Here is a 20,232-nt window from a genome sequence, read left to right as displayed (position 1 = left end):
CAGGAGGTGGCCATGTGTGAACAATAACCAGGTTTGCTGCCTCCCGCCGGTGAGCTCAGCGGCTCTCCCAAGCCTGGGTTTATTGCCCCAGCCGGCACCCGACCCGACGGGCTTTTGATTTCTTCGGTTCATTTACGCGCGGACACTGCCTGGGGAGGACGACACCCCCGTTGGTGACCGCCACCTCTCACTTTTTCTCATTTTGTCTCCAGCCCGGGACGGTTCTTTTAAAATGCGGGGATCGGGGCGCCTGGGTGGCTCAGTCGGTTGAGCGGCCAGCTTCGGCTCAGGTCATGATCTCGTGGTTTGTGGGTTCGAGCCCCGCGTCGGGCTCTGTGCTGACAGCTCAGAGCTTGGAGCCTGCGGATTCTGTGTCTCCCTCTCTCTGACCCTCCGCCGTTCATGCTCTGTCTCTCTCTGTCTCAAAAATAAATAAACGTTAAAAAAAATTTTTTTTTAAATAAATAAATAAAATGCGGGGATCATTCCGGTTTGACCAGCAGGATAAGGAGTTGGCAACTTCTTGTTCCTTGAGCCGCCAAAGAGAAAAGCGTTCCTTCTCTCTCGTGCTACCCGGGTGTCTTCTGGCTGCTTCTGTGTGTTCGCCACATGCATCCGCACCTCACTCCTTGACGACATTTTCATTTAGTATGATTTTTTTTGAAGTTCGCTTGTTTACGTTGAGAGAGAAGGTGGGGAGAGGCGGAGAGAGAGAGAGGGAGGGAGAGAGGATCCCCAGCAGGCTCCGCACTGTTAGTGTGGAACCCATCCTGGGGCTCGGACTCGCGCCCGGCGAGATCATGCCCTGAGCCAAAAATCAAGAGTTGGACCCTTAACTGACTGAGCCACCCAGGGGCACCCCCGCCCCCCCCCCCAATTTAATTTTAAAATGACTTTGAATTCATTATTAATTTATCTGTAAGAGAGTCAAAGCAGCACTTCATCCCCATTTTGCAGATGTGAAGGTCGAGGGTCCGACAGATTAGAATGTGACTTGTTCCAATTTTGAGATATGGCCCCGTAAGGACCCAAACCTACAACTCTATAGCACACTACTGACTGTGCTTTGTATTTGATGGTATCTCTATAAAATGGAAGGTAAAAGTTAGCGGTGTTTCTTTTTGCAACAATTGTATCTGAAAAGCTCTGAAACTCTTTGTGCAACTACTGTATTTGTTGACGCTAAGATGTCTTTTTTTTTTTTTCATATTCGCGTCTCTGAAACTGGGATACATCCTACAGTCACTGGGGAATCAGAATCTAGTCGGCAAAAAATTTTTTCCCTCTTTAGTGGTTGCAGCAGACTGGTCCTTAAAATGTTCCAAATCTTCACGGCTGTCCAACTCCGTGCCCTTTGCAATGTCACTTTCTGACTTCCCATCAACCATGTCAATTTCCTCATGCCTTGAAAATAGTTTGGTCTCATCTTTACTTCTTCCTGTAGAGGGCGCTATTGCTGCCCAACCCATTTCCCTCTGCTCTTAACCGGTTTCAGCCTGCCTGACTTCCAGAAGCACCTGCATTTCTTTGCCTGAGGGCTGGCTCTGGCTGCCAAAGCCCGCTTTGCTGGCTGTGATGGCTGAAAAATATGTTTGCAGATTCTTTCACACTCCTCCCTCGTCTCCTCTTGAATGTGGGCCAGACTTCACGACCTGACTCGCTTCTATCAGATGGAATGTGGTGGAAATGACAATGTGATTTTTTCAACTAGGCCATAAAAGGCACTGTGGCCATGCTCTGTCTTTGATCACTCACTTTGGGGGTAAGCTGTGCGCTTTGTCGTGAGGGCCCTTGAGTCATCCAGCGGAAAGGTCTGTGTGGAGAGGAATTGAGGCCTCCAGCCAAAAGCCAGCACTGACTGGCCGGCCGTGTGAGGGAGTTATCTTAGATCCTCTCACGTCAGCCAAGTCTTCAGATAACTCAAGTCCGGCTGATTTCTTCACTGCAACCTCAAGAGGAAACCCGAGCCGGAATCAACCGGCGAGGCCATTTCAAAATCCCCAGGCTTCACAAACAATTTGAGATAATAAATATGTGTTATTAAGCCACTAAGTTTGGGGATCCTTTACGGCTCATCAACATATAACTAAAACCATGCATGTGGCAGGCTGGGAATGTGGGTGGATTTCATGTTGGAAGCGTTCCTCAACCAGTGACAACAGTGGTTCGTACAAACACCTCAGCTTCCTCACCCTCTGGGTAGAAGAATCGAACATCCAGAGTGTCTCCAGGAGGGTTAAGTTCCGGTTGCCAGAATGATAACTGGCTTGATAACACCCTTTCTCGGCCACTTTCCTTTCCTTGTCTCACTTCCTCCTGTCTTCCTCTTTCCTACTGCTGTTCCCTTCACTTCCCATACTGAAGACCAGCTCTCGAGTCTTTACATCAGAATCCCCGCTCTCAAGTCTTCATCTCAGAATCCCCTTTTGGGGGGGCGGGGGGGAGTGGGAACGCACACTAGGTCTATCTCACGTAACCAGTCGCCGAGGCCTGTGCGTTTTCTTTTGAGATCCTCTCTCCATGGCTGCAGTTCAACAGGGCCAACCTGAGCTGATGCAAAAAATAAATGGATGGATGAACGAACGAATAAATAAAAGAAGCAAACAACAAGGACAAAACTCACACATACATAAATTTGTTGGTGAACATGTGCCCCCCTCCCCAATTGTTAACACAGTTGCAAACTCAAAACCAAGAAAAGAGAATCCACAGGTGTCGGACACAGACAGGATACTCAGCTGCAGTGATAAGAGGGAGGTGAAACGAAAAGGCTCCTATGTGAATCGGAAGGACAGAGAGGCCTTAGCAGATGAAGTTTGAAGCTCTGTGAGTGGGACCATGTAGGTCTGAGCCCCATGAGTGCCAGAAGCAGGAACCAGGCTGCCTGCCTAAAGCCAGAGGTCCTGAGAAGCTTATCTAGTAACCTCTGAGTCAAGGACTAAAGAAATCATCCACTAGTCTAAGGGGAAGAGCGGGAAGCTTGTAATTTTCCAAGGCCATGCGAGTAATAGGAATCACTCAAAAGAAAGGGAGATTTGTGCCACAAATAGTGTAAGGCCTGGTACCATTACTCAGATACCTCAAGCTAAGAATTTTTCCTAAAATCTCGTCCACAATTGGTAAATGTAAAAACACCACACAGGGATGCTCGAGAGCACATGTAACTTCCACAGACTCCCCTTTCTCTCTTATCTCCATAAGGAAGAGTTTACAGAGAGAATAGAAAGACAAGAAACCACAGAAGGAAGCCAACCACAGGAGAGGGGGCAAATGGGGAAATTTGCATCTCCAGAACTAGAATAGAACAACAATCTGAAAAGACTTTATTTATTTATTTTTAGTTTATTTATTTATTTTGAGAGAGAGAGAGAGAGAGAGAGAGAATCCCAAGCAGATGCTGCACTGTCAGCACAGAGCCAGACACAGGGCTCGATCTCACAGACTGTGAGAGCTGGACACTTAACCTACTGAGCCATGCAGGCGGCCCTGAAAAGGTTTTAAAATGAATATTGTAAAACATTCCAAGACATGAGAAAAGGAATATTAACACAAACCAAGAATAAAACTATTTGAAAGTGGTCAGATTTGGGAGGAAAATTCTAAAAGTGAGAAAAAAAAAAAGTCATTAGGATGAAAACCTAATAGGCCTATAAGTAGATGTGGCTGATGGGAGAATAAGCAAACTGGAAGACAGATCAGAGGAAATCACTCAGAATATAACCAAAAGATAGAGATGGAAAATATGAAAATTGATTACATAAGAAGGGTCTACATGTTTCTTAAGAGCTCCAAATGGAAAAAAAAATAGAGTAAAAGGCAAAAAGATAATAGTTAAGAATTTCCATTATCTAAGACATGAATCTTCAAATTAAAAAGTATACCAGGTGCCATGCTGTACGATTAGAAATAAGCCCATTTTAAAACATAGTAGCTGAACTGCAGAATATCAGCCTCAAAAACTAACAGAAAGAAAAAGAACACATTACCTACTACGAAGAGCATACTTCTCGAAAGCAGGGCAGAACATAGCTATTGTGTTATAAATGCAAGGATAGATGCTCGGGAAAAAAACGCACTTAAATGCTGACAGAGGCACTATCATTCCAGAGTGAAAGTAAAACAAAGTCAGCTTCAGGCATTGAAAGACTATTTTGGCAAATAATACTTTGTCAAGTAGTATGTGAAGATTCACTTTGGCACAAAAGGAAAAGAAGTAAAATGCAGTATTTAAGAAAGTGATAAATGTTTTAGCAAAGCTAAATAAACCTTCAGTAACATAGTTTAAAATGTCTCCTTTATGGGGCTCCTGGTTGGCTCAGTCAGTAGAGCATGTGACTCCTGATCTCCAGATTGTAAATTCAAGCCCTGTGTTGGGTGTAGAGATTACTTAAAAATAAATTGTTTTGGGGGCGCCTGGGTGGCTCAGTCGGTTAGGCATCTGACTTTGGCTCAGATCATGATCTCACAGTTTGTGGGTTCGAGCCCCCCATCAGGCTCTGTGCTGACAGCTTGGAGCCTGGACCCTGCTTCGGATTCTGTGTCTCCCCCTCTCTCAGCCTCTCCTCTGCTCATGCACTCTCTCTCTCTCTCTTCTCCAAAATAAATAAACATTGAAAAACATTTTTTAATTTTTTTTTTTTTGAACGAGAGCTTGAGCAGGGGAGGGACAGAGGGAGAGGGAAAGAGAGAATCTTAAGCAGGCTCCATGCTCAATGCAGAGCCCAATGTGGAGTCCCATGTGGGTCTCCACATGGGGCTTGATATCATGACCTTGAGATCATGATGAATCTTAAAGGGGCAGAGCCCGGGTGGCTCAGTCAGTTAAACATCCAACTCTTGATCTCCGCTCAGGTCTTGATCTCAGGGTCTTTATTTCAGGATCCTGAGTTCAAGCCCTGCATCGGGCTCCACACTGGGCGTGAAGCCACTTAAAAATTAAAATAAAATCAAATCTTGGGGCGCCTGGGTGGCTCAGTCGGTTGAGCGTCCGACTTCAGCTCAGGTCATGATCTCGCGGTCCGTGAGTTCGAGTCGGGCTCTGTGCTGACCGCTCAGAGCCTGGAGTCTGTTTCAGATTCTGTGTCTCCCTGTCTCTCCGACCCTCCCCTGTTCATGCTCTGTCTCCCTCTGTCTCAAAAATAAATAAACGTTAAAAAAAAAATAATAAAATAAAATAAAATCTTGAAAAAAGTCTCCTCTATGAATATTTAAAACTAAGGTAGAAATAAATTTCTAAGTCATAAAACCGTGGATGATGGGAGAACAGATCAGAGGTAAAGCACATATTATTCAAAAAGAGGTGTTATTGATTAATTCCAGAGTTTAATTTAGGTGTTACTGTTAAGGTAGGGATAATAATAAAAGATGGAAATCTAATGCATAACTTGTACATCAATAGAAGAAAAATGTCAACATGGAAACTGGACTGTTACCCACCAAATCATGACAGAGTAGCTTTTTCTTGGGTGAGAGAAGTAATGATTACAATCAGGAAGAGCCAGGGTGGGAGGACAAACATTATCTGACATGGTCTATATATATTTTTTAAGTTTATTTATTTATTTTGAGAGAGAGAGAGAGAGTATGAGCAGTGGAGGGGCAGAGAGGGAGAGAGAATCCCAAGCAGGCTCTGCACAGTCAGCACAGAGCCCAACGCGGGGCTTGAACCCACGAACCATGAGATCATGACCTGAGCTGAAACCAAGAGTTGGATGCTCAGCTGACTGAGCCACCCAGGCATCTCGTGTTCTCTATTTTTAAAACTCTCTATTTTTCTCTATGGAAAAAGAAAGAAATGGCACATGCTTTGTATCTGCTTTTATTCCTTTGCCTATGGGACAGGATGCAGATTTTCCCCTGATATTCAAGGTCCCCCATGAGATAGATGCCTTTATTTTCCCCAGCCAGTTTAGCTCCCCTCCCAGCACACATTTTCCCTTTGCATCGGGCCAACCTCCTCCTTTTTCATCCATCCTCTTCTTTAGGGTGTATGATCCAAGTCCTGCCAATCCTTAAAGCCCCTTCTTCGTATCCCCCAGTGTTGACAACAGCAAATCGAATTATCTGTGGCACATAATGCAAATGATATTCTGTTAACTCCCTTATATGTATATAACTGTCTTATATTTTATCTCTCCTCTATCATTGTTTTCTTTTATTCAGTAATCTCCCTTAAAAGATTATAGAAGATTTATCAGAGGTCAAGAACTATGGTGGTTATTCCCTGCCCTGGAATCCCTTATGGAATGTTCCACAGCTAAGCACATAGTAAATGCTCATAATGTGTTCGCTGAATTGAAAGCAGTCCCTCTGGTGGAAAGACAATGGGGAAGAGAAAAGGGAACAAAGGAAAATTTGACCATTCTTTAGTAGATAAATTGCACAGACGAAACAATCATATAAGTCCCTCATTTCAGGGTTCTTTTATCAACCTCAGTGAACTAGAGTATATTTGAGATTCAGAAAATGTTGGTTAAGAACACGGGACTTTGGTGCCAGGCAGACCTGTTCTGAATATCAGTTTAACCATGTTATTACTATCTTTATGGCTGTGGACAAGTGACTTAAGTAGTTTCGGTCTTAATCGTGTCATGTGTTATAAAAGGGAAAATAGCTGAACGCATCAAATGAATAAGAAACAAACTTTTGTTGTGTCAGGCCCTTGGAGGCTCTAAAGTTGTCTGTTCCTGGGGCGCCTGGGTGGCTCGGTCGGTTAAGCGTCCGACTTCGGCTCAGGTCATGATCTCGCGGTCCGTGAGTTCGAGCCCTGCGTCGGGCTCTGTGCTGACAGCTCGGAGCCTGGAGCCTGTTTCAGATTCGGTGTCTCCCTCTCTGTCTGCCCCTCCCCTGTTCACGCTCTGTCTCTCTCTGTCTCAAAAATAAATAAACGTTAAAAAAAAAAAATTTAAAGTCGTCTGTTCCTGTAGCAAAACCTAGCCCATCCTGACTAATACAATGCATGAAAGGTCACACGTTTCCACCTCTACCTGAGAAAAAACTATTGAAAACCGTGCCTCAGAACTCACCTGCTCTGGCTCAAAAATTCTTCTGTCCAACCTGATGTGGCTGCCGTTCTCGCCGGATGTTAGAAGCAAGACGCTAGAGGAGACATCACCTGAAGTCAGCACTGAGCCCAGGGAGCAGGGAGAATGGTCAGACTGTACAAAGAAAAGTTAGGGAAATCCTGAACAGAGGCTAAGGAACCCTGGGACCGCCTAGGATCAGTGGAATGAATTGTGTTCACAAAAAGCCTTTGACGTCATGCCTGTATCGTAGAGACGCTTTTCTGGTGTATTATAGTTTTCATGACATTTTTATTTTGCTTATTCATTTTCTTTATGTTATTATCCATGCTTTTTCTTGACTACCCTTAAAAAAATGCTTACTATCTCCCAAGCATCATAGGGAACACTTTAAGTACACAGCAGCTCCCTTAACGCTCCCAGCATCCCTCGGAGCCCACAGACTCTGTCCCATCGCTGCAGATGGGGACGGGGCTGTGCTCAGGGATTTGCAACCACCCCAGGTTTCATCTGGTGACAGCAGCAGAGTGTCCCGTGAGCCCAGCCCGTGTAATGCCAGAGTGCCCGCAGCACTGACCCTCTCCACGAGTTAGCAGAACACGGGCTGACCCTCAACAAAGACTCAATTATGTTTCAGGAAAGTCTGCTCCAAAAGGCTGCAAAACACGTGTGACATTTAGGAAATTTTTATCCAAAAAAAAAAAAAAAAAAGAAAGAAAGAAAGAAAAGAAAAGAAAAAAGATTCTACTTTAACAAGTGTTGGAGCTTCAAAGGATACAAAGCTTGGGTTATCAGGAAAAGCCACATGTGGGAAGCAGTTCTCTCTCTCCCGTTGCTAGCAAAACGAGACAGTCTTGAATTTCAATGATCTTATAAATGCAACCAGAGTGATAAATATAAATATATTAAAGCTCTTTCATTTCGAACAGGGACTCTGTATTATTTGGCCATATACCTTTTTTTCCTTTCTTTTTCTTTCTTTCTTTCTTTCTTTTTTTTTTTTTTTTACTGCCTCTTTCAAACAGAAACAACTGATGAGTCATCTCTTGGTTCTTTACAAGGCGAAGAGAAGGGTCTTTGCCTGGAGTAAAAGGGGCAGAGAAGAACCAAGGTGGGAATCCCTGGGAGGTTTCATCGCTTACCGAAAGTCCTGCCCCGGTGACATCTCTGGGGGGGGGGGGCGGGGGCTCAACCGCCCTGCCCCGGACACCCACACTTCCTCCCATGAGCCGCAAGCAAGATTTCAAGTGCATTGGACATCTGCCTTTTGTTCTCATGTTTGCTCGGCCATGCAACCGGTAAACGAACACGGTTTTCATAGAAGTGCGGCGCTGTGGTTTCAACACCACGGTGGCAGCTCCAGGGTTCTCCAGGGGGACTCTTAAGAACGGAGGGTCCCTTTCCCTGAGCTTGGGATTTCCACCCCCCCCCCCCCCCGCCCCCTTGTCGCGGGTGCTGTGTGTTCCCGTCCCTCCAGAGCCATTCCGATCCACCAGAAGCGGGGGCGAGTACAGATGCTTATTATCAGGGCTGCTTCTGACAATTCCTAATGTAATCCATATACTACACATACATTCTAGTTACACAATTTATGAGGTATAACAAGGGGAGAGAAGTGGAGCTAGGATCTAATTGTGACTGATGTAAAACAGACATGGAGAATGAATGGCCTTACAACATTTTCTTTGAAGTTTGTTAAAAGCAGTAAAGTGATATTCACTATAAGTGAAACCTGCTGTTACAGATATCCACAGGCTCGGGGAGCATTTTCTCTTTGCTTCATTTCTCGGATTGCAATTTGCCGCTCGAAGGTTTTGAAAGATCTTCTTTATCGACGTGCGATGGGAGAGAAAGAGCGGAAAAGTCCGGGAGCGCGGACTACGGGCTCATCCTGCGTCCGCCCTGGGCGACAGGGCTGCCTCATGAGCTGCGGAGCGCGCAGGAATGTGTGAGTTTCATTTCTTTTCAAGCCAGAGGACAATAATAAGTGTGATAATAATATAATCTGCTAACATATGAACCAATTCATAAAATAAGATGAAACAAATAATATGATGATAATGAACATAATAATGAATCCCGTCTGGGTTGTAGTTGTCTTTTTGGCAATTTTTATGGAGGAGGGGGCCCATGAAGGCGGAGTGCCAAGGGCCCACAGATTTCATAACGTGGCTCTGCTCTTATAACTTGACTCATTTAATTCTCCTAATTCTAAAAGACTGGAGGACATAGGGAAAGTGATGCTGCCAAGACTCCAGAGATTTTTCTAAGGTTCTAAAACCAGAAAGCAGTACAGCCAGGGTTTAAGACAACTGTCTAACAGGGGGTGCCTGGGTGGCTCAGCCGGTTGAGCGTCCGACTGCGGCTCAGGTCATGATCTCACGGTTCGTGGGTTCGAGCCCCGCATCAGGCTCTGTGCCGACAAGCTCTGAGCCTGGAGCCTGCTTCGGATTCTGTGTCTCCCTCTCTCTCTGCCCCTCCCCCACTCATGCTCTGTCTGTTTGTCTCTCTCTCTCCCTAAAAAATAAATAAACATTAAAAAAAAAAAAGACAATTGTCTCACTCTTCCCATGGAGAAGATGGTGACACATAGGCAATTCTACATCGGGACACCTGATGTGGGGAAAGAAAAGTGTCCCTTGTATATTTGGCAACAAAGAAAGGAATGGCCAATCAACTCTGAGGTTGGCATGTGTTTTTCCACACAAGACAGGAAGATATCTCGAACTGTATGTAACACGGATGTCCCCAAGTTCACCTGTTCAAGGTCAGGACTTCTCTTTAGTGATCAAACACATAATGCTCTAAGCGCCCGCGGGAAGTCCAGGCTCCATGCTGTCCCTGTCGCCTTCCCGATCTTTCTACTGGGATCCCCAAAGACCGTTTCCATGTTCTACTAACAGGTCCTGGTTAATACGCAGAGTCTCGGCTGGCTGCCTCTCACCAGAGAAGTTCTCCTCACTCATGGACGTATGCCCCCACCCTATTCTCCAAAGCACAGCTAAGACAGAGCTGGGACTTCCAGTCCGGTCTTTACTGAAGTCTTGGGGGCTCGACACAAAGGGTAACATACGACTAATACCTAGGTCGACCAAGCATCCCCAGTTTGGCCAGGACTCAGGGATTTCCCATGAATTTTCAGTTTTAAAAGCAGGACATTCCCAGGCACACAAGGATGAATGTTCACCCTATTAATACTACAGGTGTCTCTTTAAAAAAACCCTTTTTTAAAAAGTTTATTTTAGACTGGGGCCTGAGGAGCCCAGGAAGATAGAGAGGGCGTCCAAAGCAGGTTCCACACACTCAGGACGGAGCCCAATGGGGGGCTCGATCCCACGACCCGGGGATCATGACCCGAGCTGAAATTAAGAGACGGACACTCAACTGACTGACCCACCCAGGTGCTCACCACAGGTGTCTCTTCAACCCACAGCCCTGACTTGACCTCACTTCGGGCCTCATCTTGGCCATTAGCCTACCTCAGCTTGGCTAAGCCAGTTTGTCCCCATCCCTGTAATCTCTGAGCATGCTCTTTCCTCTTACTCCAGACTCAACCTTTCCTGGCCTTAGAAAGAGCAAAAAATCTCTCCTCCCATTTACGACTAACCTCCTTTCCTGCTTCAGCCTGGTCAAGAACAGGGACATCTCTTCCCTTGTGACGTAAGACTTGTGCTTTTCCGGGAGCATTTTATGATTTTGAAAAAGACAAAAACACTCTTAGAAACTAGGAATAAAGGAAGGCTTTCTCGATCTGATAAAGGCATCCTTGAGAATCCTATCACTTTAATAGTGAAAGGCTAAACACTTTCCCCTGAGGACTGGGTACAAGATAAAAATGCACTATTCCACATCTGTACAACAGTGTGTTGGAGATTTTAGCCGGTACAATTAAGGCAGGAAACAGAAATAAAAAATATATAGATCAAAAAGGAGTAAGTAAATAGTAAATCTGTTCTTATTCACAGACATCCTGATTATGCACACAGCAAATCCTAAAGTAGCTACAAAACCAAGGGCCAAAATAAACACATTTAGCAAGGTGCTAGGATACAGGGTAAATGTATAAAACTTAATTGTATTGTCAGATACTAGTAGCAAAAATTTGGAAAATAAAGTAAAAATTTTTACAATGTCATAAAAAATATACGCTTAAAAATACATTTAATAAAAATGTGTAAGACCACCGTACTGAAAACTATAAAATATTGCGGAGAAAACTGAACTTACATAAATGGAGAGATGTAATGTCTATGGATCTGAGCACTCGATATTGTTAAGATGTCACTTCTCCCCAGACTGATCTCTAAATTAAATGAACCACGATAAAAATCCCAACAGTCTTTTGGTCTAGATTGGCAAACAGATTATAAAACTCAAGTGGAAATGGAAATGGTTACAACAACCTCAAAAATAAGAACAAGTTTGGAAAACTCATACAGCTTACTTCTAAGACTTACGAAGAGGTACAGTAACAAATGTAGTGTGGGATTTAGTGTAAGAATAGGCTGATTAATTAAACACAATAGAGATTCCAGAAATAAACCCACAGTGACACAGTCAACTGGTTTTTGACAACAGCACCAAAATAATCAATAAAGGAAAACATTTAACAATTGCCATTGGAAGAGCTGGATATCTCGTGGGGACAAATGAGCTTTGACCCTTATCTCACACCATATACAAAAATTAATTCGAGATGAATCACAGACCTAATTATAAAAGCCAAAACTATCAAGTCTCTAGGAGAGAATATAGGAGAAAATTTTCATGACCTTGGGGTAAAGACTTCTTGGAAAAGATACTGCAAGGAATAACCATAAAATTTAAAGCAACAATACGTAATATTTCATCAAAAGTTAAAAATTTTTACTCATCAAATCCCACCATCAAGGACATGAATAAACAAAGTACAGGCTGGAAGAAAACATTTACAAAAAATATATGTGGCATAGAACTTATACCTAGACTATATAAAGGACTTTTACAATTCCTTACTAACAAGACAATGCAACTTTTAAAATGTGCAAAAGACTTGAACAGACAAATCACAATAGAAAAGGTACAAATGGCCAATAAGCATACGAAAAAACATTCTACATCATCAGTCATCAGAAAAATAGTAATTAAAACCATAGTGAGATACCACTACATCCCCAACAGAGTAACCAAAATCTTAAAAGACTGGTAATACCAAATGTTAATGAGAATGTGGAGTGACCAGAATTTGAATACATCACTGGTGAGAATTTAGTACGGTACAACCACTTGGAAAACTCTGGAATTTTCTTGTAGAGCTAACCATACACCTGTTCTGGGTTGAGTAATTCAAGTCCTAGCTCTATACTTAAAGTTCATGAAAACTTTGGTTCATAAAAAGATGTATAGAGGTGTGTTCAGAGCAGCTTTATTTATAAGAGCCCCAAATGAGAACAACCCAAACGTCCATCCGCTGGAGACTGGGTAAACAAACTGATATATTCATAGAATGAAATACTACCCAGAGGGACCTGGCTGGCTCAGTCTGAGAAGCATTCTCCTCTTGATCTCAGGGTTGTGAGTTTGAGCCCTATGTTGGGTGTAGAGATTACTTAAAATAAATAAATAAACTTAAAAAAGGGAAATAGTACCGAACAATAAGAGGGAAAGATCTATGTGAACAAATCTCAGAAACGTACTGAACAAAAGAAGTCAGACAGCAGAAGTATGATTCCATTTATACCAACTTTTATATCAGGTAAAACTAGCCTATGGTACAAGATATACACACGTGACAAGGGAAAATATGTTTACACAAAAACTTGTACATAAGGGTTCATAGCAGGATTATTTATAAAAGCAAAAACAACTCGAATATCCATCAACTGATGAGTGGGCAAACAACAAGGTATAACCATACAATGAAATATTATTGCCATACAAAGAAAGTACTGACACAGGCAACGATATGGATAAACCCTGAAAACATTATGTTAACTGAAAGCCAGACACAAATGCCACATATCACATGATTCCCTTTACATGAAATGACCACAATAGGCCAATCTATAGAGACAGGAAGTAGATTAGTATTTGCCAGGGGGTGGGAGGAGAGGGGAATGGGGAGTGGCTACTGACAGATACATGGTTTCTTTTTTTCCAGAGTATTGCAAAAATATTCTGGAATTAGATCTACGATTCTGTGCCGATATAATAGTAAACACTCTTTAGAAAATATGATGGTTTAAACAATCATAATTTAAAAATTTAACAAAAACGCAAACTGCCCAGAACCCATGTAAGGAAAGTTATTAAACTCTACTGAGGAGCATAGAAACAACCTTAATAACTCAAGAGGGCACTTTATCTTTGCATGAGTGGACTCAGTCTTATGAAAATATCACTTCTCTCCAAATTCATACACATACCTGGTTCCAAAGGAAACCCCAGTAAGGTTTTTGGTTTTGTTTTTTTAAAGCTTATTTATTTATTTGTTTGTTTGTTTATTTATTTGTGAGAGAGAGAGAGGGAGGGGCAGAGAGAGAGGGAGAGAGAATCCCAAGCAGGCTCCGTGGTGCCAGCACGGAGCCTGGGGCTCGATCCCACGAACCATAAAAGATCGTGACCTGATCTGAAATCAAGAGTTGAACACTCAACCGACTGAGCCACCCAGCTGCCCCCTATGAAACTTAAAAGAAAAATGATTCTTTTTTTAAAAATTTATTTATTTTTGAGAGAGAGAGAGAGCGAGAGAGAGAGAGCGCGCACACACATGAGCAGGGGAGGGGCAGAGAGAGAGGGAGACCCAGAATCTGAAACAGGCTCCAGGCTCTGAGCGGTCAGCACAGAGCCCGACGCGGGGCTCGAACTCACAAATTGTGAGATCATGACCTGAGCCAGAGTCGGATGCCCAACCGACTGAGCCCCCCCAGGCTCCCCAGAAAGAAAACTGATTCTAAAAGTGCTCCGGAAATATAAATATGCAAGAATAGCCAGGAAAAGAATGATGAAAATAAACTTTCTTCTACCAGGTATAAAAATTAACCAATTAAAGTTGGTACAGAACAGATGCAGGATGAGGGAGGTCCAGATGAACGCAACTGAGAGCCAAGACCAAAACCAAGCACGAATATGGATTGAGACAAAGAAAAGGTAGCCTTGGAATAATTGGAAAAAGACTGGACTGTTCACCGAACAATTTGGGGACAACTGACCATCTGTAAACAAAATTTACAAAATGCACGCCCGACAGTACAAGAAAGTGAAGGCAGATTAAAGGTTACATATAAAAACGACACCATGAAAGTCCTAGAAAAATAGGTCATTTTGTTAACTTTGATTAGAGAAGGCTTTTGAGGAGGAGTTTTGAGGTATATCAGCAAAACTAGACACTAAAGAGGGAAAGGATTAACTCCTTAAAAATGAAAAACTTCTATAGGACAGAAACCTTAAAATTAAAAGACAAACATTGGGCAAAAGCCCTTGCCACCTACGTGACAGACAAAATGGCAATTGTCTTCAATGTGTGATTACTTGTAAGACTGTTTTTACCTGAGGTGACAGTGGTCCAATTCAAATACTGCTAAAGCATACAAGGGAATTTTCTAGCTTCTGTAACAGTAAAGTCCAGGGCTGGTGCCCTGCAGCTCTCTTCTTAAGGAAGCCATGTTGCTTACCTGTACCTCAGTGCCTCCTACCAGTTTAATGGTCTCCCGGGCAAGAGAGCTGCTTCTCTGAAGCTCTAGGAGAAAAGCTTTTGGAAGGATTTTGGCCCAGATGGGGTCACATGGCCATCACTGAAGTAGCCTGTGGCTGGTTTAGGGTTACTTTCTCTTTTGTTCTTGGGTTCTAGTGGTTTATCCATCCATGTCTCTGGCCAGGCCTGGGTCATATGCTACCCTTGTGGCAGGGAGAGGGGTAAGTCAGCACCATACAACATATCCGGAATGCATTTTTCATAATGCAGAGTGATTCTCTTACCAGAAGAAAGGAGAAGGAATGTGAAGGGGCAAAGCCAGCAGATTTTCACTAACATATATAATGAGTTCTCACAAATCAATAAGAAATAGTATTCTCAAAATGACATGAAAAGCCATGGAGATTCATCGTTAGTTAAATATACTCTTCCTGAACCCTGTTCTTTTGTATTTCTGCTGAAGGCTTTCCAAGGTTGTGGTTAGCTGATTTTTTTTACAAATTAAGCGATAATATTTTATCACAAGATACTAATATGTTATAATAAGCTTCTTGCCTCTGAGGTTAATATGTAGAGTATAGGAATCTTCTGATGACAATGTTTTAATTCAAAGGAGTGTCTCTAGTTGTCAGAATTTGAGGCATGATGACTAAGTACAGTCCCTCAGGCAGAATGAATGCTTAAATCTTTATTTCACCAAAGTTCAATAAGTCTTCCTTCTTTCATCTTTGAAAAGTGAGGGAGGAACTTGTTCTTAGTACTTTAAAAAAAAAATAACCTATAATTTTACATTCATGTTTCTGCTATAAGTTTTGGGAGCCGAACATGACCGATTTTGTTTTAAATTTAGTTTGTCTCGCTGAAAGAAAAATTAAGCTATTATTTCAATATGTTTTACATCTTTTTATGGCTAGAATTTTTACCTATTAGATTTCACATTACTGCTTTTTAAAAATGTCAGCTGTGTGTGTTAGACCCACGCGAGACCATTCATAGAAGATAAAAAGTTTAACTTTCGAGCGTAGCTCGTGAGCGTAGCTCGTGCTGGTGAGAGGGCCTGGGTGGATTTAGAAGTACTCCCTGCTTGACAGAGTACAGCTATAGAGAGTTCAAGAAACTTATGTCCCGGCACTCGAATCCTCAGGCAATAGGTGTTTCATCCCCGGATAAATAAATGGTCACTACCATGAACCAAAAGAGTAAGGAGCTTCGAGTTCCTTGCTGGCTCTCTGTGGCCCTCGTCCTGGGGCGATTTATCCACGGCTGTTTCTTTCCTCTACTAATCTCTGTGAACCCCACAGAGGGCTATGATTTATTTACTACTAATTCCCTGGGATCCGCTCTGGGCCTATCGTGGAAGGACTCACTGAATATTTGTTGAATGAATGAATGAGCAAATGAACAAGTTGCTGAACGGGCATATGGTTTCCCAACCCTCTTGTTGAACCAGTGCTCCCCTATCAGGATGGAACAGTGTGCAAGTCAGAACTAGAAGCCCCACAGGCTAACTCCGTGGATGGCAAAGCGACACGTTTCATCGACTTGAAATCTATTAAAAGATCATCCTTCACAAATTCTTTCAAGCTCCTTAAGAAGAGGATATTCTGTCATCATAGGTGCCCCGGCCACGAATTTCAAAATTTCGTCTTTGAGAAAACATGAAATATTATACCGACTTAGATAAAAATCTTTGGGCTACCTTTTGTGGTCATTCATGCATATATATTGTCAAAGATGAAACAGAACTGTGAAAGGTGGTGACCAAGAGGGAATGTGATTTAATTCAAGGGAATTAAAGGGTAGAAAGGGAAGCAATGAACATAGGGAAATTTGCTGAATATTTTTCTGTGCTTGGAAAACAGTATCACCTGATGTGTACCCAACGCTGGAACAGAATGAAACATCAGTTCGATTCAGAAAGTATTTCGAGGGGCGTCTGCGCGGCTCAGTCGGTTAAGCGTCCAACTTCGGCTCAGGTCACGATCTCGTGGTCCGTGAGTTTGAGCCCCGCGTCGGGCTCCGTGCTGACAGCTCAGAGCCCGGAACCTGCTTCGGATTCTGTGTCTCCCTCTCTCTCTGCCCCTCCCCGGCTCGTGCTCTGTCTCCCTCAAAATTAAATGAACATTAAAAATTTTTTTTCTAAAAAAGTATTTTGACGATTTGTTTTTGTTTCAATTTGTTTTTGTTTTTGTTTTTTTAAGAAAAAATTTAGATTCAGCTCTCTGTGAGTGATCCTTGGGTATCTATTTCCGTTCAGTGAAACTTTGCTATTTCAAAGTGAGTAGGATGAACAGTGGGATAGAGTGTAGCTGGTGGTCCGCCAAGATGATCTTTCATTCCGGTGTGGGTTGTTGCTGCGGTGGTTATCATTCGCGTTTTGGTGTAAATCTCACGCCTCCAGTGCTGATGCGGGACTCGGGGTTCCCTTCCGGAACAGGAAATGGAGACCCCAGATGAGAGCGAATGGGGCAGACTCCTTAAGTCAGAAACGTCCGCTGAAGAAAGAAAGTTTTCCATGGGGTCCTGCTGTGGTCCAGGGGCCCATCATCCAATTCTGAGCTAAAAGAATACAGACGACCCGTCAGGCTTTCCGCAGTGGCTCATTGAGACCCTTCCTCTCTAAGCTCAGTATTGACCAAGAAGTAGCTACAAGAATCCGACAGATGGAGATCAAAGCATTTTTACTGCTGGCATCATTCAGTTTCGAAAATATGACTGGCATCTGTGGCCCCCATGATTGGGCTTCCACACCTGGCCTGTCAGGCCCCCCTGCAAGACAAGGTGTTGGGCCAGACGCTTTGTAAGGCAGGCACTTTCTTGGTCAAATGTAAATGGGATCACTGTCTCCCATCTAAACTCTTAAAATTAGATCAGGGGCGCCTGGGTGGCTCGGTCGGTTAAGCGTCCAGCTCTTGATTTCAGCTCAGGTCGTAATCTCACAGAATCCCACGGTTCGTGAGTTTGAATCCTGCATCGGGCTCCGCGAGGACGGTGCGGAACCTGCTTGGGATTCACTCTCCCTCCCTCCCTGCCCCTCCCCCGCTCTCTCGCTCTCTTTTTTCAGAACAAAGAAACCTAAATTTTTTTTCTTTTAAATCGCATTAGATCAGACCAACAAACATGAACTTCAGGAGCTCTGGTACCAACCAGAGGCTGGGACCATTGGGATTATTTCTTGAGCACTTCATGCGATCACACCCTGTATTAGAAGCCCTGTATTAGGGCTGATCCCTGGGGTTACAAATAGAAATAATCCTCAACCCCTATCTTTGGGGGAGGGAGGCGCATAGAGATATTGTATGATACGCCCAGGTAAACCGGCTCATCGAGACACAGAGACAGGCCCAAGACGAGGGCCATCGGGGTGTCACTGAGCCTAGGTCTTGAACGAAAGCAGCAGGAAGAAGAAGGTTCCTTTGTAGCAGCAGGGCCCGCTCTGGCAAGGCCCCGGGCCTGGTGTGGAGGGGAACAGGAGGCACAGCAGGCCGGGCCTGGTCTGGGGAAGGCTTGGTAAGACGGAGGAAGAAGTTCAAGCTTCATCAGCCGAGGTCTCAAGCGGAGGCGTAACTCGCTCCGGTTTTTTTTATTAGGGAGATAACTCTGCATTGGAGGGATGGGATTCCTTCTTAGCAAAGTTAATCCTTAAAGGGCAATAGGCGTTTGGCCGCTGAGAAGCCTGGCTTTTAGCATAGTTTTTGGAGGGTCTCGAGTGATATTGATGTAATTGAGCTTTTAGTAAAAAAAAAAAAAGATGAAATCGTAATAGCCGGTATGTTTAAAATGAAAGGAACGTGATTTGCCTGATAATAATGCAACCTCCCCCCCCCAAAATGAATCTTTAATTCAACCTATGAATCTTTAATGCCAAGATCGCAGCATAATACTTTGAAATGGAAACTCGAGACGCGAGCCTTGCGAGATCAGCCCTACCGTGGGTTTGGGGCAGACAAATTGAGCCGTATGAACTACTGACACCTGCTGGTGGCAGCAAATGTGTCCTGTTCGCCTGTTCAAAACAAGAGGGAAATGAATCAATGGCATTAAAAGGGAACAACGCGGGCAGCCCAGAAGGAAGGGAAGGTGGGTGCAATGGCCCCGGTCCTGGAGGCCACCTGGCGGGACCCCTCCTGCCTGTCGGGAGGGAGAGGCGGCAGAGGGAGCCCTGGGGGAAAGGGGACCAGCCCGTCACTGCTCCCGGCGAGAGGGCCCGAGCGAGGGCCCTTCTGACCGATTTAAAACCAAAAGGTAGATTACCGACATCGGTGTTCCAGAATGTCCGCTGGCAGTTTCGGAAGGAAATAGGTTTCATTGTTCAGCGCTGAACACCCAGCCTAATACATGCTTTCTCCGAATCATCTTTCAGCTCTAGAAGGCCTTTTGAACCTTCCAGAACCCTTCCACGTATGGGGTTGTGTTTAATACAAACAGCGGCAACTCAAGGGAGGAACCACCCGGAGTCACTGCATTTCTCACTTGTGCTTCCCTATTTACGTGATTGAAAAAGTCACGAGGAGGGACGCCTGGGTGGCTCAGTTGGTTAAGCGTCGGACTTCAGCTCGGGTCATGATCTGGCGGTTCCTGAGTTGGAGCCCGGGGTCAGGCTCTGTGCTGACAGCTCAGGGCTGGAACCCGCTTCAGATTCTGCGTCTCCCTCTCTGTCTGCCCCTCCCCCACGCACTCTCTGTCTCTCAAAACTAATTAAACATTAAAAATAATAATAATAATAAAAATAAGTAAAAAGTCACGAAGACATTAGCCTGTGAGATATTAAATAGCAAACACCAAACAGTCGACCAACAGCCGTTTTAGATGGGACACCGCTACCTACCACAAGAAGGAACGAAAAGAAACTTTTGGCTTCTGACTCATGGCAATGGCTCAGAAGCCAGACGGGAATTAAGCCTGGGTCCAGGCCTCAGTTTCCCTCTGGGTACAAGAAGACGGGCTCCAAAAGGTCTTGATTTTGATTGCTGTCCTGATGCCAACGGTTGACGTGCGCAACTTGCTGTTTTGCAAGAAGCAAAGCGCTCTCGTGTGGGTGGGCCCAGCGCTGTGCCCGCCGCCCCTCCTGGGGGAAGTCTGCCCTACAGATCCGGGCACCCAGGAGAGGTCAGAGCCCGAGCTCAGCCTGGCATCCACCTTGCTTGCGCCCGGCCGCCAGGCTGGCTGTTGGGCTGCAGGCAAGTCACTTGACCTTTCGGCGCTTCGAGTTTCTCAGACGTCAAACGACGATAATAAATCATCACAACCGCGATGGATTTCTGGGAGGGTTCGACGACGAGACGGTGCCTCCCAATTCAGCTTCCGTGCAGTAAGCTCTCGATACGTGGAGACTGTTACTCTTATCATTTGATCATTATCAGCGCCTTGCCTAAGGGGCCGACCCGTTTGGGGAGCGTGGTTGCTCCGCCCTGAGCAGGACAGCACCTGGCTGCCCTTGAACTCCACCCCCCCACCCCCCTCCAGCGCGAGGAAGGATCTTTCCTCCGGTAGGCGTGCGGCCCGGTTCACGGTAGCGGGGTTTGGGGTTCGCTCTCA

The 20,232-nt window shown here is 44.4% G+C and overlaps 1 long non-coding RNA gene across 1 annotated transcript; it reads right to left on the bottom strand.

Annotated features, from left to right (window-relative positions):
- Positions 1–5,817: 5,817 nt before the first annotated feature.
- Positions 5,818–19,878, bottom strand: LOC122234343. The gene is made up of 3 exons (XR_006212114.1): positions 19,523–19,878; positions 7,026–7,157; positions 5,818–6,063 (listed from the first exon to the last, which is right to left on the bottom strand). It is a non-coding gene; the product is annotated as an uncharacterized LOC122234343 (long non-coding RNA).
- Between the last annotated feature and the right edge of the window lie 354 nt (positions 19,879–20,232).

The sequence above is a fragment of the Panthera tigris genome, chromosome E2 (genome assembly GCF_018350195.1).
Source record: "Panthera tigris isolate Pti1 chromosome E2, P.tigris_Pti1_mat1.1, whole genome shotgun sequence".
NCBI lineage: Eukaryota > Metazoa > Chordata > Mammalia > Carnivora > Felidae > Panthera > Panthera tigris.
This window is presented reverse-complemented; position numbering and strand designations above follow the sequence as displayed.